The 17,578-nt window shown below is 37.9% G+C and overlaps 1 long non-coding RNA gene across 1 annotated transcript in view; it reads right to left on the bottom strand.

The window, feature by feature from the left end:
• Positions 1–2,681: 2,681 nt before the first annotated feature.
• Positions 2,682–17,578, bottom strand: part of LOC138823010 (uncharacterized) — a 42,598-nt gene continuing 27,701 nt past the window's right edge. The window contains exons 3-4 of the long non-coding RNA XR_011370711.1: positions 7,488–7,526; positions 2,682–4,361 (exon numbers count right to left, since the gene is read on the bottom strand). This is a non-coding gene — a long non-coding RNA (uncharacterized lncRNA). The remainder of the gene's footprint in view (positions 4,362–7,487; positions 7,527–17,578) is intronic.

Below are 17,578 nucleotides of genomic sequence, written 5' to 3'. Positions count from 1 at the left end.
GGATTTAGTTGAACTTTCCAACCCCCACAAAACAGCCATTCTGACATGGAGCAGAATCTTGAGTCTCTGAATTGTCATACTTACCACTCAGGGTTGGTGTAAAACTGAGAAAAGCAGCTTGATTTCAAGGAAGCTTCTCCATCCTCTGTACTTCCACTCACCTCCCCTGGCTCCTTGAATTGTCAATAAAGAAGACTAAAATGGAAATGAGTCCTTTAGAAGGAATTTAAGTGTTAGATTTTTTTGTATTTACCATTCCAGGTAATTTTCACAACAACTGTGTTATTTTCATTTTGTTGATGAAGAAATGGAGACCATAAAGATTCCTGTAGAGTCTGGGTTTAGTTGGGCTCAGGTCTCCTAATTAGATAGGCATTGCTTTTTAGGATCAAGACCAGGCTATGTACAGTAGCAGGCTCAATGTTGGCCCCTAGAGTTATCGTTCTTTTGAAAACACAATATAAGCTTGTTACTCAGCTCATTGTTCCTGGGACAAAACCAGAAAATAAAGACAGAAAGGTTATTTGGGTTTGTGATCTCAGGTTTCAATCCATGGTCAGGTGGCTCATTGCTTTGGGGATCCTGGTGAGGCAGCAAACCTGGCATATAGTACATGACAGAGGAAAGCTGCTTACCTCTTGGTGACCCGGAAGCAGAAAGAGGTAAGAAAGAGCTGGAGTCTCCATATCTCCTTAAGTAGGCTTTCCTTCCTGAAGACTTTATCACTGCCCAATAAAACCTCAGACTAGGATCTGAGCCTTCAACACAACATGGGCCTTTGGGGTTCATTTGAAATCCAAACTATAACACAGATTGCTCAGAATCAATTGAAAGCCTATTATTCTTTCCAGGTACCATTTAGTTCCATTCTGAAACTCTCAGAATCCCTGAGCTTACAGGTTAGAACTTCAGTACCAAAATAGGTATCAAAGAATCATGAAGAATTTAGCTTGAGCTCAGCCCAGCCTAGGCTCCCAAGTCACCATGCCTGTGAGGATAAATCTGAGTGAGCACCTAGGATGTGCATCTAAGGTGATCCAAAACAGCATATTGTAAAGATCAAACACATCTCAGCTTCTGTGCAAATCAGATATGCCCAAGAATTTTTCCATAGTCATTCATAGTATTCATTATAAAACAGTCCCCAGATGGTGGAAGGCTATTAGCTCTCCGTAACCTATATAAATGTCAAATGTAAAATTATTGCCCCAGTAAAAATCTCAAAATAAATAACAGAAGGGGTGAGGTTCTCTTGTCGTCAGTATTTAGTTTATGCACTTGGCCTCTTCCCTCCTCCTACAGGTACAGAACCTCCATCCCACTGAGGAATGCAAGGAGCAAGAGCAATACAGAATGTAATTGAGCCACATGAATAACCTCCCACTGACAAATGATGTCTATACTTGAAAGGCAAGCCAGGAGCTGGGAAGGATGGAATGGTTTGGGGGTATTACTTAGCCCCTATTTTGAAATGTTATCCGCATATGTCTGTCCTCATGATTATGCTCACTAGCACATTTTAGTATTACATTTCAAGAGCCCTACACAGGAACAAGCTCCATCATCCAAGGAAGGTGTCCAAACTCAAGAAATGTAGAATAAGTTATTCTTACAAAAGTCTTAGGGAATCAACTTCTTCATTATTTGAAATTCACAGAAGCTCTGCCTGCCAACTGTTAGCATTACAGAAAAATTCTCTCTACCATGATTTGTCAGTGTATGTGTTTCTGTGCAGACCACTGTACATATACACACGCACAAGCACACATACACATGCACATACACACACACCCTCTCTCAATAAAAGATGTCTGTGTATATATATGTATCTATGTCATACACAGACATGTTTGAACACATTGATGTTTCTAACACAACACAATTTAAATCTGGTTCTCCACATGAACAACTGGAAAAATCTTTAGCCAATCTGTTCAGTGAACCAAAACCAGCTTGTATTGTCTTGCTGACTTTGTGGCATAATGACTATTAGATTTTTCTCTTTTATTTCAGAATATCAACATAGCTCTAGAAGCTCAGAATTTAAGCAGAAAAATTTACTCCTAAGCTGGGTACTAGTAGCTCATACCTGTAATCCTAGCTACTCGGGAGGCTGAGATCTGAGGATCGCAGTTCAAAGCCAGTCTGGGCAGCGAAGTCCCTGAGACTCTTATCTCCAATAAACCACCAATAAACCAGAACTGGCACTGTGGCTGAAGTGGTAGAGTGATAGCCTTGAGCTGAAGTGCTAAGGGACAGTGCCTAGGCCCAGAGTTCAAGCCCCACACCAACCCCCCCAAAAAAACCTTCTAGGACTTGGGGAAGGGATTGACTAAGAAGGCACCAAATAAGCAGTATAAGCTAAAAGTTCAAAGAGGAGGTGGCATACTAGTTACCTTCTAGACTGGAGGACTCAGAAAGTACAATACAGAGCTTCATAATTTCTCCAAGGCAATGTATGTGACTCATGAATGTCTAGGTCACAGGAGAGGTGATGTGACTTTATTCAAAACATATCTATAATGATCACAAAGAAGCTTACTCATAGTGTATGTATTTATGAAATAAAAGTAATCATTACAAGAAATGACTGAAACAGGAGGGCAACAATATGTAGTAAAAAGAATTCTGTAATTTGACAATACTTTATTTTTTAAATTTTATTTTATTGTTTTGCAGGGGGCAAGAGTAGGTAAAGTGAAGGAGGGAAGGAATAGTAGGAGAAAAAATGAGGGGGTAACAATGTTTTACAATAAATGTACTCATTACCTTACTCATGTAACTGTAACCCCCCCCTGTACAGCATACTACTTTGTTTTAAAAGTGTTCATTTTCCTAAATAGCTAAATGATTTCAGCTGAAAACTTCTCATTTGGTATTTTGTTCTTATAAAATACCTTGGAAAGCTGTTGACAGAATTAAATTAGATAAAATTGTGAAGAGTCTCAGTGGTAGCCTAGATAGAATGGGCACATAACAATTTTTATTTCTCATTCTTGGGAATAAGTGGATCCTGCATCAAATATCTTTCATTCCATTATTCCTACATGTTAAGTCAGAAAATATTAAAATTTCCCTCATAATTAATTACTCTTAATTGCAACAAAGCATCTGTTCAGAAATGACAGCTGGCCAATGGCAGTATGGCTACCAATATATTTCATGAGCCTTATTGTCTAATGGATATCATTGATCCAAGTGTTGCTTTTGTTTTAATTTTGAAAAGTCATGATATCATACAAATAACACCAGAAGCTCGGTGTCAAGCCAATACTTAGATCAGAAGCAGAGGTGTTACTTCCTAATGAAACCTCCCGGCGTCATGGTACAGGTGCACCTTGTGTCACACTATGAATCTCATCAAGTATTCATTAATCCAAAACCATTTCTGGAATGCAGAGACCAGTCAGTGCCCCCCCACACCTTTCATATGTCGCAGATGGAAAGGTTTTACAGCAAAAAATATCAACAGATAATATTTCATTTAATTTCAACGAAAGCTTCCCATACGGCTCTGGAGTCCCAAGCAGCAGGTGCCCCATCTTTATGCAAGGGGGCATGCTTCTCCTAGCTCCTGTTCCAGGGTTCAAAGAACTTGCTGGTGGGTGGTATGTTGTGTGCAAGTATCTCATAAAAGCATATATGTGATTGTCCAATTGGAGTCACTTTACAAAATTGCACTCCCTGTGAACAAATGTAGGAACACGCATAGATCCAATGGACTTTCTAGTAAAGCTGTATGGACGCTTTGAAGACCTCTCACTCTCAAGCCTTCAGGAAACAAAATGACTTAGAGGAAGAATATCAACTACAGCACACCAAATAGTATAGCCTAATGGGGTGATGGAAACGGGGTTAAACTGAAGGCCAGCCAGAAGCTTCCAGACAGATTTGAGGATGAAGAGAAGGTAAGAAAGGAAGAGGACATTTTAAGCTGGAATCTGCTAAGTGATATAGTGTTAAGAGGAGGGAAGAGCAAACGCAACGGCATGAGGCTGAGAGCAGACACTGGGTCCTGCTCTGCGGCCACTTCAATAGAGCATGGTGAACTGGGATGGCAAAGCTGAGAGGCTGGACGTATTAGAGGGCCTTGTCATAAAGGACTTTCCTCTCTTTGCAAAAGAGTACAAAAGTTTTATATAGACACAATATCTTCCAAGTGTGCTCTGGCTAGTTACTAGGACTCTTTTAGAAAACCCCATGTCTCTGATCTGTCCTTCACCTGACCACCTTTCACGTCCCCAATGCTCTCCTCCTCAGCAGGCTACCACCATCTCCTCCTCTTATGTGTTCAGGAATAACCTCTCCTGAGTGGTCTCTCAGCTTCCATCTTGGTTGTTCATAGCCTACCATCAGTACACCTGTGTTAAAATTAAAAATGATACATAAATAATAAATAAAATTAATAAATTAATTACACAATAATTACACTTCAAAGTTATAACATGATGATCTTTTGTTCAAAACTCTCTGCTTCATTCAGAAGATAAGTTTATCCAACTCTGTACAATGGCCTACCATATCCTGTATGACCTAGACCACTGTCTCCAGGCCTCTGAATCCCATACCCCTCCCTGATCTCCCATCTACTTAATCCTAGCTACCTAACTACCCTGTCTTCTGAGTCTTGAGCCCTCTGAATTCCAGTACTTCCACTAGACCTTGGAGAGCTCTCTTTCAACATGCCCACCACATTAGCTCATCTCCTGCAGACCAAGGACCGCATACCAAGCTATTACAGCTGTCTCTCTGTGAAAATTACTTCCCCTCACTGTGCTTTCATGCCTTCATTTGTACAATGGAAATTATTAAGTGCAAACTTCATCTGATCAATGACAGATAATTAATTAAACGTTAGATCTTCTCTATTGCCTCTTTCCCTTGACAGTGAAAATTCAGAAGGGACCTAGTTAGCATGTTTGATGGTATGTATTAACTATTCAGCACAAACATTCATTGATCATGTAAAAAAAATAGATAGATGGAAAGGAAACATCAAGTAACTGAATGATTATTTAATTGTATATGGTATCCAAATAATTATGTAAATATTAAATCATGGTATCCAGTCAATGTTTTATGTTGCCAGATCAAGTTTCCTCACTTAGTGGGTATTCTTGCCCTGTCTAAATGTAATTACACAGTATTTTTTTTACACTGCTCATCAGTAAAACTGACTAACATGCTCATAGCCATTAATCAAATTTAACTCCTTTTAACTTCAAAGGACCCAGTTTTGAGTTTGGCCATAAATTGTTGTTTTGCCCTAATGAGAAATCATTTATAAGTTTCTGGGTCCTGCTATTAAATGACTGGTCTGCTCTATTTCTTGCTCAAATGACCTCATTTTCTTAGAACCAGAAAGGCCTCCGTGGCCTCCCTCCCCTTCTTAAGCATCTTGCTCTAGGGAGCTACCAGAAAAATAACATAAAGTTGAAGAGCTACTTTTCTCCAATTCCAGAGCAGAATCCCAACCTATTTATTTCCTGCTCAGCTTCCCTCTGGGGACCAGGAGAGCCTTTTGGTCTTCTGCTGGTGAGTACAGAGCTCATCTGACCCAGAAGAAATGCAATAAAGACTTTTCCCTCTTGTTATTCTGGCATTCCCACTCTTCCCTTCCATGTCGATTTGCACGGGCTTAAATTCTGAACACAGGAGAATAATTCTAGCCAAGGCCTACATGTGCCAGATACCATAATGTAAGCTGCGTATGTTTCATGAACCTATTCTGTGGAATCAGTTAATGGAAACATGACCAACTTGATATTTGAGTCCTTGGCCTTCCTCTCCTCAGCAAACCAAGGCCTCTACGCTCCATTCTAACTTTCTGACATGTCAATAAATAGGAGCTGGCTACTAGATCCCTCTTGAGCTACTCAATACCAGACTCAATTCCAGATTCATAGTTCGGACCCTGTTCCACAGTATCAGTGGCCAGACTCAATTCCAGATTCATAGTTCGGACCCTGTTCCACAGTATCAGTGGCCACACCTGTGGTTCCTGTCCCTCTTCTCAATGTCCTAACAATGACACACAGGAAACAATGCTGTGAACAAACCACTGCCTTTTCCACTCTTCCCAGGCCCAATCCCCACCACCTTCTCCAGCGGGAAATTAACCCAATAGATAGACACCTAGTAAAACAAGAATTGATCCAGTACACAGAATTAGCTTAAAGAGTTTGAGCCTCCCTTTAGCCCTCCCATATATCCCACTGCACTGGGCAGCACCCAAGTTCTAGGTGATTGAGCAATGCTAAGGCATGAGGAGCAGACATCCGAACCTTTGTGTTCTATAGGTAGATGACCATCCAATAACTTGCATGAGTCATGGTTATTTTCCAGGCATCTGTCCCTGTCCATATAGCCCCGTTAGCTCCAGCCCCATTCTCTTTTTAGCTATGATAGTTACGATTTCATCCGTTGTTTCCAGTCCCATTAGAGTACTAAGAATACTGTAGAAATTACCTATATCACCTCCTCAGGCCACTGTCCAAGAGGAAGAGCCCAGGCATTCAACTACAACTCTAACTCTATATTACCTTCTATATTCTCCTTAACCCCCTTCCCCAGACCCCAGCATTCAGCTCTACAATTAATGAAAATGCCACTATGTCATTAGTGCTCATTCCACTCGAGACAGAAAGAAAAATTACACTTCTGGAGGCCAAGCTAGCTCTCCCTCAGAGCTAGCAGTTCAAGTTCCTATGATGAACTCTCCTTGGGAATCATAGCTCATGTTATGCTCTTTTTTGAAGCACAGGGTTTGAAGCTGGTTTGTATGCATGAGCATATATCTCTTTAGGCTGAGAGAACAGATATCTGCCTGATGATCTGGGTGCGTTTTAGTGCCCATTAGTTATATGCAGACACCTCAGAAAGGTTTTAATCATTGGACATGCTAAAAAATGAAAATATAATCATAATAATCATTTTAAATGCTTCATTCAATATGAAATATAGCTCTTTATAGTTTAATAATTAATCTTAGGAATGAATTATTGCAAGTCAGAGAGCCAGTGTATAAAAACACACGCAGGTAAAGGAAAGTAGAGGAATATCTGGCTTCTGAAAATTAGGGAGCATAAGAACAAATGGTAGGTTCATGGCCCATGATGCAGAAAGCTACAAAGGTTTCTCAAGAGTTCACCAAACACTATGCCAGATATAGTGGTGGCTAACCTTGCCCTACCCTATCACTAATACCCCCAAAGCTACATTCATGTGTCAAATTATCATCTTAGCATAAACACTAGCCACCAGTATGTTCTGTCCACTTTTAAGCAGACAAGAATCCAATGTATTTTCTACGAAATTAAGAAGAGTGAGAGACAGTTTGGGTAAGGGGAGGGATGCGTGTGAACGTCGAAAGGGGTAACATGGCTCAAAAATATATGTGTTCATAAACAACTTTGTTGAATGGCAACTCCTTTGTACACCTACTTAAAATAATAATTTAAAAAAAGAAATAAATAATTCACACTCACCTTGTTCTCCTTTGTTCAAGAGACTTGGTAGTTATGTTTCTAAAAACAAAACAGGGATCAGTGAATGAAAAGAAAGCAAAACAAGTTTCATTACAAAAACAGGAGAAAACTCAAAAAACTTTTAGAGGGTAATAAACATCACTTCCAATCTCACAACCTAGAGGTATTTACTCTAATATTATGAAGAACATTGTCTTCTCGTGTCTGAATGTCTGCATGTGTTTGTTTTCAAATCTATTGAATGAGGTCAAAATCAGTTCCTTTTCCTGCCTTGCTAGCTTAGTGTTTTGTTTTCATCACTTAGTAGTATCATTCAATTCTGTTCAAGGCACGATTTTCTTTCTTTTTCTTTTTTGGTCTGCAACTGAGACTCAATTTCTGTACCTGATGCTTTTGGTCATTGGCTGGTACTGGTACTCTATCAACTGAACCACGCCCCCAACCCCAGCTTGTCACAATGTACCTTTACAAAAGTTCTTGCACTTATAGTACTTAATTATTATAAATAGTGTTGTAACAATGTTCTAGTGATCAGACGTGCTTACAGCTTCCTTTATTTCCATCTGAAAAACATCTAAGCAGTGGAAAAGCATGAACAACTTTAAATAGTTTGATGTATGTTGCCAAATTGCCCTGTTTTACTACAACCGATCACTTATGAGCATAATTGTCTCTAACCTCTCAGTAAATGCAAATAACACTAATTGTTTAAAATATATTTGATTACTACTTACATGTGTTAGCCTACAAATGACCCCTCAAAGTATCACATTCTAATCCCTGAAACACATAAATGCCAACTTATTTGGAAAATAGGTTTTACAGATGGAATTGTTTCCAATTTGGAGATAAAGGGATTATCTTGGGTTATCTGGTTAAGTCTAAAATGCAAACACAGGGGCCATGAGCATGAGGCAGAGGTAGGTTAGACACAAAGAAGAGAAGTTAATATGGTAACTGAGGCACTGACTATAGAGATATGGCCACTAACTAAGGGATGTTGACAACTACAAGAAGAAGAAGGAGATGAAAGGGATTCTAGTATAAACCCTGCATTAGGTTGGCCCAATGAAACTAATTTCAAACATAAATTCCACAAATATGAGAGAATAGATGTCTGTTATTTTAAATAATGTGATCATTTATTAGAGCATCCACTAACATAAAGCTCTAACCTATTTTCATGTATTTATTGACCATAACATTTCTTCCTATGTTAGAATGGCTGTTTATTTTTTTCTTATACATTTTCATATAACAAGTGTATTTGTCTTCTAGATTTCTCAAATCCAGTTATAATTTTATACATGTATGTTTGTATTTATACAATCATAGCTTTGTTATCTGGCTGGTAGAAATATTCCCCCAATTTACAATAAACCTTTAAATTTGTTTATAGGGTTTTTTTATGAACATGATGAGATTTTGTATTTTAAAATCCTGTAATATATTCTTTTAATTTCTTATTTTGCTTTATTATATAACATCAGATGGATACCTGCCTGCATTTTCCTCTGAGTCATTAGTGGTTTTAGTCTTATTATTTTATTTATTATTTTTGCAATAATGGAGATGAAGCCCAAGGCCTTGCACATATTAGGCAAGTGCCCTGCATTTAGCACTCCATTCTTATAGTTGATAAATCATATGGGCAGATACCAAGCTATTTTCTCCAATAGCTACTCCACTGTTGCAGTGCTATTTATCCCAAAAGAATCTCTCCTTACACTTTTAAGTGTCTATACACTATGGTTTGTTCCAGAGACCTTCCATTCTATTAGCATCTCTGTCTAATTATAGCATCCTTATGAAATCTTTTAAAATTTAGAAATACACATCTCTATAATATGAGTATTTATTTCAAAAGTCTGTGAGGTGAACTTTTTGTATACTTCATCAAGTTAAAGAAAATATTTTTAGAATTTTTCCTGGAATTGCTTTGAACCGGCTAACTGACTTCAAACCTAAGTAACTGGGTCAGGCATTGATGGCTCACGCTTGTAATTCTAGCTACTCAGGAGGCTGAGTTCAGGGATCACAGTTCTTCAAATATGCAGTTAGCTTGGGCAGGAAAGTCCATGAGACTCTTGTCTCCAACTAATGAGCAAAAAATCAGAAATAAAGTTGTGACTGAAGTGATAGAGTGTGAGCTTTCATTTAAAAAAAAAAGCCAAAGAATGAGGACTTGAGTTCAAGTCCAGTAATGTCAATACATATATACATTCTAAGTAATTGGGACCCCTGTATACTTTTTATGTGTTAGTATTTTCAAGGTGGACTCCAGGACACCTTGACTCTAGTAAATAGTACATCATTAAATTGTTGGTTTGAGATTTCTCTGATTTGTTGATATAGGCACTCAGAGCTATAAAATTTCCTCTGAGTCCTGCCTTTGCTGTGTCCCAGAGGAGCTGGTATTCTATGTGATCATTTTTGTTAAATACTATAAGCATTTGAATTTCCATTCCAGTCTCTTCAATGATCCACTGGTAATTCAACAATGTGTCATTTAGTCTCTATAAGTTACAGAATTTTCATTTTCTATGGTGGCTTTTGGTGTTGAGCTCTACTTTCATTCTGTTGTGGTCTGAAAGTTCAATATTTCTGAATTTGCAGAGACTTGCTTTGTGACCTAAAATATGATCTATTTTGGAGAATGTTCCATGTGCTGTCAAGAAGAATGTATATTCTGATACTGCTGGGTGAAATATTTGGTAAGTGTCTGTTAACTCTAGTTGGTCTATTCAATTGTTTGGTTCTGAGGGTTCTCTGTTGAGTTTTTGCCAGGTTGATCTACCCAGAAGTGACAGTGGTGACTTTAGTCACCAACAATCAATATGTTTGGATCTACATGTATTCTTAGGAATAATGTTTGTTTGATGAAGTTGGGTACCCTGGTATTTGGTGTATAGATATTTAGAATTGTTATATCCTCCTGTAGGAGAGATCCCTTTATTAGTATATAATGTCCCTTTTTTGTTTCTTCTCAGTAATTTTAAATTGAAGTCTATTTTACCTGATACTAGGATTGCAACACAGACCTGCTTATGGGAGCCATTTACTTGATAGATTTAATTCCAGCCTTTCACTTTCAAAATATGTTTGTTTCTGTGGGTAAGATGTGTCTCTTGAAGTAAGTAGGTATTAGACTTGCTCTTGAATACTAGACTTATTTGTAATCATTGCTCTTAGTACTCTGTGAATCTCTCAAAAAAGTTCTAGCATTTTGCTATTTGCCTTATACCTCTGGGCTATGAATATTTTGGATTTCCTGTGTCAGATAATTTTAGAGTTTTCCCATTGCCTCCATGTATTGTTTCTCCCTTAATTTCTGGGAGATTTTCTAGGGTCTCCCCTCAATTTCATTGGTTAAGTATGTCAGCAGTATCCATTTGCTCACTGCTCCACTGAAATTTTAGATTTTTATATGTGCATTTTTAACTTCTGTGATTTCATAATATTATCTCTCTCTGATGATGCTAAAAGTTTGCAAGTACCATGTCTATTTAACTACTCTGGAACAGGGCCATTAGAAACATTACAAAATTTCCTTCTATATGTCAGTGTTTTGAGTTTTATTGACTCATGCTCTGATTCTATGTAATGGTTTTTTGTTAAACTACAGAATGTTCTGTGCTGTTTTTTTTTCACCACTTGTGAATTTTCAAATAGGTTGTTTATGATTTTGTTCTGAGTTGTCATGGTTTCTAGCACAGGGTTTGTATATTGTATCGGCGTGTGCGCGCGCGCGCGCACACACACACACACACACACAATCCTCAGAAAGAAAAGAGAAATTTTCACTTGTTTGAATTTACCAGCATAGGATTCTCCAGCTTTGGGGGATTTTGGAAGTGCTAAGCTAGAGAAAATGTTCCAGTGACTTGACTTTTTGTAAATTTTTATTCTTTTTTTAAAAAACTATTTATTGTAAAGATTCTGTACAGAGGGGTTACAGTTACATGAGTATGGTAATAAGTACATTTCTGGTTGAGCATTTTTACCCCTTCCTTTGTTGTTCTCCTACTATCCTTTCCCTCCCTCATCTTTCTCACAACCCGCACACCCCAGAAGTTGGAAAGTTCATTTCCAACATAGTGTCTTGTGAATATCATTGTTCCAACAGGTCATCCTGTGTCCTTATTTCAGCATTTTGTTATTCCCCTTCCCATCCCCAAATTAGATAAATGTATATACAAGATGCAGGCTACCAAAATCAAGTACAATGACAACAGGGGATATACCATAGGGGGAAGAAGATACAAAAACAAAAAAATCACATAGTACACTAAAACTTGTTCGACCACTCTAGAAACATTAGAGAGGTTCCTCAAAAGACTCCATATAGAGCTCTCCTATGACCCAGCAATCCCACTTCTAGGCATTTACCCAAATGATCACAAACAAGGCCATACTAAAGCTTCCAGTACAATTATGTTTATTGCAGAATTATTCACCATAGTTAAGATATGGAACCAACCCTGATGCCCCTCAGTAGATGAATGGATCAAGAAAATGTGGTATATATTCACAATGAAATTCTATGCTTCCATCAGAAAGAATAACACCACCCCATTTGTTAGTCAATGGAAAGACTTGGAAAAAATAATATTAAGTCAAGTAAGTCAGACCCAAAGAAATATAGGTCCCATGGTTTCCCTTAATCTGCAATAATTAGTATACATCTAGGATAACTTTATCAGATGAGCAGAAAAGCTCAAAAGCTCTGTGTATATGACCATATAACATGATGCTAAGTAAAATGAACCCCAAGGTATGGACAAAGAGGTTTTTCTTTGTTATTGTTTTTAAAATTTTATCTTTAGTGTTAGTATAAAGGTGATGTACAGAGGGGTTACACTTATGGGTAATGAGTATATTTCTTTTTGGACAATATCACCCTTTCCTCATTCTTTTCCAGTTTTTCTCCCCTCCAATCCACAAGTTGTATAGTTAATTTTCAACAAAGTTTAGTGAGTACCACTGCTACATTTGTTCACCCTGTGTCCCTTTATGTCTGTGCTACCCTTTATGTTCCAAATAATAATAATAAAGAAGACAAAAAGAAAATAAAACAGCAATAAAGAAAAATCTTTTTCCATTTCCTGTAGCTCATTTCAATAAATATTACTTTATATGATCAAAGGCCCATAGGTATTGCTAACTTGTCTTTTATTATTTTCATTTGTCAGTCATAGGGTTTGAACTCAGAACCTGGGCACTGTGACTGAGCTCTTCATGCTCAAGGCTAGCACTCTAACACTTTGAGCCACAGTGCCATTTCCAGTTTTCTGGTAGTGTCTCACCTCATGACACTTTTCTTTCCTGGGCTGGCTTTTGAACTGCAATAGTCAGATCTCAGCCTCCTGAGTAGCTAGGGTTACAAGTGTGAGCCTGATTTGTCTTTCTAATGGAGATTTTCTCTTAAGCATAGGGAGGTAGTCAAAAAATTTTCTGGGGACTATTCCTGATACTTTATGGCATGATTAAGAATTGTCCCCAGTCAACTTCTCAATGCAGCCTTAGAAACCTGACTGAGACAAAGGAAAATCTTAGGAGATGAGATGTCTTCCAGGGCCAGCCCACAGTCTTCCACGGGTCAGACTCTTTGGTGGGTGATAGGATTGGAAAGTTTGATGTGATCACTGTAGCTGAATTCTTAGCCAAATTATTTCTTCTTATGCAGGAAAATACATACCTGGCTGCCCAGATATGATAGAAGCCCTACTACAAGTTTTCTATTTGTCTCCAATTTCTAAGGCTTGTCAGTACCGCTCTTTAATTTAGTTCCGAAGGCAGAATTAACCCAATTATTACCTCCAGAAAAATATTGTCGGACTCATGGTATGTAGGCGCTATCTTCCCTCCTTCCTTCAAAGTTTGAAATAGTGTTTTAGAAATTGTAAAACACTATATAACCTATTTCTGTCAATACTAACACCCTTCTACCTGCCATCCAGGTTTTAAATTGGTAGACTTCTGACTCTTTCTTTTCCCTCCCTATCTTGAGTGTGTCCCTTGAGCTTGGAAATAGTGCCTACAGATAAATCTTTTTCTACCTTCATTGTGGCTTAATTTAGACTTTCTATTTCTCTCAGGTGGAACATCACATTCCATCGTATCCCTCCACCCCAACCTATCCTACCAGCCCCAGAAATAGTCTTCTTAAAACATCTTTAAACCCCTCAGTAGTTCCCACTTTCAACTGGATTCAATTCAAATGTTTTTTGGTTTCTTAGGATAAAGTTTCTTCACATGAAAAAAAAAAGTTTCTTCACATGTAAACTGTCTTCCTTCAGTCATTCTCTAATGAAGATCATTCTCCCCTCCCAGCACACTCCCTGGGTTATACAATGCTCAATTTGGGTTCCAGGCTACTGCTTGCTATAACCTGATAGAATGCCTTCACCATGCCCAAGTATTAGACAGTAAGCACAGATCTCCACAAGGCTCAGCACTCAGCACAGTGCCTAGGTCAGGCCATTCATTACACAATTCCTATTGTCAAACTCGTTTCTATCTTCGGTATCTTCTCTAGCTCACGTTGTAAGCTGTGACATCTATTACAAATACTCAAGGCTTATCCATTGATCCAGTTTTTGGTTTCTATAATTATTTTTTAAGTTTATCTTTGGGACATAATGTAGATCAATATTTCATAAGTGTTTTATTGATGATGAAAATAAAAGATATTCTCTGTAGAATACCAAAATCAATACATACACATTTATATATATAGCCTTATTAATTACATTATTTAGGGCTTTCATAACCTGTTTACTTTTTCTATTGAAAGATGTAGAAGTGTGTGTGTTAGTCTTCCAGTGCCACTGTAATTCTATTTGTTTCTTCTCTATGGGTTGTGACTAAAGGATTTCTTGTAACTGTCAGACATTGCACAATTGTGAGGGATGCTGGAAAATACAGACCTGAAAACAACATTTCAAAGATATGATGAGTCACTGTGAGAAGCTTAGTATGACCAGTCATCAAAGGGAAGTCATCAAGTGAAGCAATCCATGAAACAATCTTTTAGGTCCATGGGCAAGAGTCTAGCAGGGAGTCAGTTGGGAAGAGAAGCTAGATACAGAATTGCAGAATCCAAAGGCAAGCTGGAACTCTTTGGCTTTCCTGAAGTTGTCGCAGAGCTTTCTAACTGCCAAATCTCATGCATGAACCACTTTTCAACCACCATATACTTAGAAGGGAGTTCTAGGAAGTGTTAGCTAAATTGATGACAAAATAATCCAGTGCTGTTTGACAGGACAAAATGGCATCTACCCATATACACCCACCTTTGAACTATGCTAACTTCTAAATAAAGATGACAGAAAAGTCACATTTTATATGAAATTAGTATCTAATATAAAAAACTCAGGAAGTCCCTCTTTCCAGGAAGAGAACAGCCAAATCGTCACAGTCCCACATCATTTTGTTCACGTAACTGATGCTGGTATAATACAAGGTCAAGGAGAAATAAGGAGGCAAAAGGTTAACAGTGATTAGTACATTTGTGTTAGGCAGTAAAACTGAAGATAGAAAAACAAATTAAACTATACTTAATGTCTACATAGATATAGATGTTATATATATAGTATAAATGATATACAGGCATACATATAAATACGTACAAATAACTGAGCACAATGGCTCACATTTAGTTAAGAGGATGAATGGCTCAAGGTCAGCCTGAGCAAAGTTAGTGACACTCCATTTCCACCAGCAAGCTGGGTACAATGTTCCTTGTATGTGATCTTAGCTGGTGGGAGGGTAGGTAAGCTCTTCATAGTCTGAACTAGCCCTCGGAAAACCATAAATCTGATCTGAAAAAAAAAAAATCAAAAAGCAAATCAACTAACCAACAACAGCAATGAAAACTAAAAAGGGCTGGAGGCATGATTCAAGTTGTCAAATGCCTGCCTAGCAAATGTAGGCCCTGAGTTCAAGCTCCAGTACTGTCAAAATGTATTTTTAAAAAAGCACCTATAACCATATAGAAATATATTTACATATAATTTAGATACACACACACACACACACACACACACACACACACATTCACATCCTATATGGGAGGAATGATTGTCTTGATTCTGCCAGTATTGTTCACCTGTGTAAACTTTTCTACTCACTCTATTTTTCTTTCCTTCCTCTAGTCATGGTTCTTTAGCTGGACATAAATCTTCATTCCAGAATCATCTATACTTTAGCAGTGGCTTACATGAAGCTATTTGCCATTACATTATCCATCAGCATCAAGTTTACATGGTGATATGAAGTTTTAGCCTTCTTTTATATGTTGGTCAGTATCTTAGCAAGAATTACATTAGTAAGAGTTTGTAACAGATCCTAAGCCAAATGCCACTTTGAATCAGAACTGATATTTGCTGATATTTAAGCAAATGTGTAAAGTAAAAATATATCTACCACCCAAGTAGGCAGGAGTGTAGCTATTGGCACCTGACCTAAGTAATTCTTAGCTACATTGAGAAGAAAGAGAAGACCAATAGAGCAGATATGAACTGTGGCAGTTACTGGAAAGACACAGTAAGTAGTACATAACAATGATAAACTAAAGAAAGTAAATTAGAGGTGTAAATTATTTATATATTTGGTAGTTAAAAAAGAAGAAAGTTAAGTTGACCAAAACTATATTATGCAAACAGTCACTTTTCTTTTCTTTTTTGTCAGTCGTGGGGCTTGAACTCTGGGCCTGGGTGCTTTCCCTCAAGGTTAGCACTCTACCACTTGAGCCACAGCGCCACTTCTTGTTTCCTGAGTGATTTATTGGAGATAAGAGTCTCATGGACTTTCCTGCCTGGGCTGGCTTTGAACAGCAATCCTCAGATCTCAGCCTCCTGAGTAGCTAGGATTAAAGGCATGAGCCACTAGTGCCCGGCTACAAAGTTACTTTTGAGAAAGGAAAAAGATGCTTTCAGCATTTTGAAGAGGAAGGGATAGTGGGAGGACAACAAAGGAGGGGTAACAATGCTCAACAAAAAATGTACTCATTACCTTACACATTTAACTGTAACCCTTCTGTATAGCATCTTTACAATAAAATAATTTTTTTATTTTTTTAGGTCAGGCTAATTTTATTTTTTTAATTTTTTTATTGTGAAAACATGCTAAGTAAAAAAAAATAATAATAATTATGAAGAGGAGCTATGAGTGTTGGCACACTACTGGAATCTCAACTACCCAGAAGATTAGCACAGGAAGATCTCTGTACAAGTCTGCCTTAGCAAAAAGAAGACCTGAATCTGTATCTGAAAAATATTAAAAAATAAAAGGGCTAGTGCATGGCTCAAGTGGTAAAGTAGTTGCCTAGCAGGCATAAGTCCATGAATTTAGAGTTGAATTCCCAGTGATATAAACACGCGCGCACGTGCACACACACACACACACACACACACACACACACACACACACACACGCACACACACATGAAAACATGAGGGGAAATAAGTATAAATCTCATGGAAACATGCAAGGAAAAATACTTATAAACCTAAATTGACTTTGGAATGAAAAGTATGGTCATTGTCTTGGCCTATTTTGTGTTTCTGTAAAAACATAGCACAGAATGGGTCATTTACCACCAATAGAAATGTATCAACTCACAGCTCTAAAGTCTGAGAAATCCAAGATCCAAATGTTTGGATCTGGTGATTGTGTTTTCCCTTCATCCTCTCATAGTAGAATGCAGAGGACAAGATAGCAAAGGAAAACAAGGTAGGGGCAGTCTTGCTCTTTGACTTGAGCATTGATCCCACCCTCCAGGGGAGGTCCTATGACTTGGTCCTCTCTCAAAAATCACCTCCAACAATACTTTTACAAAGACAAACAAATGCCACATGAGCTTTGGAGCATTCAAACCGTGCAGAGAAGGGAAGATTGCTTAGCTCTTTGGTGTCATTTCATATTTTCTATGTATAGACATTTGATTAGGATAAAAAGAAAATTATAATCCTTCGTGCCTTGTCTTTTTGCTTTTTTTCCCAATGCAGTATCACCGTCTTGTCTGTCTGCTCAGTATGTTTTAAACTCTTGGAGAGCTAGAGTCACATTGTACTTAGAGTAGTTTCTAA

This window comes from Dipodomys merriami, unplaced genomic scaffold (assembly GCF_024711535.1).
Source record: "Dipodomys merriami isolate MVZ:Mamm:240054 unplaced genomic scaffold, mDipMer1.0.p SCAF_12, whole genome shotgun sequence".
Lineage (NCBI taxonomy): Eukaryota > Metazoa > Chordata > Mammalia > Rodentia > Heteromyidae > Dipodomys > Dipodomys merriami.
Note: the sequence above shows the minus strand (reverse complement) of the source record. Positions and strands in the feature narration are given on the sequence as shown.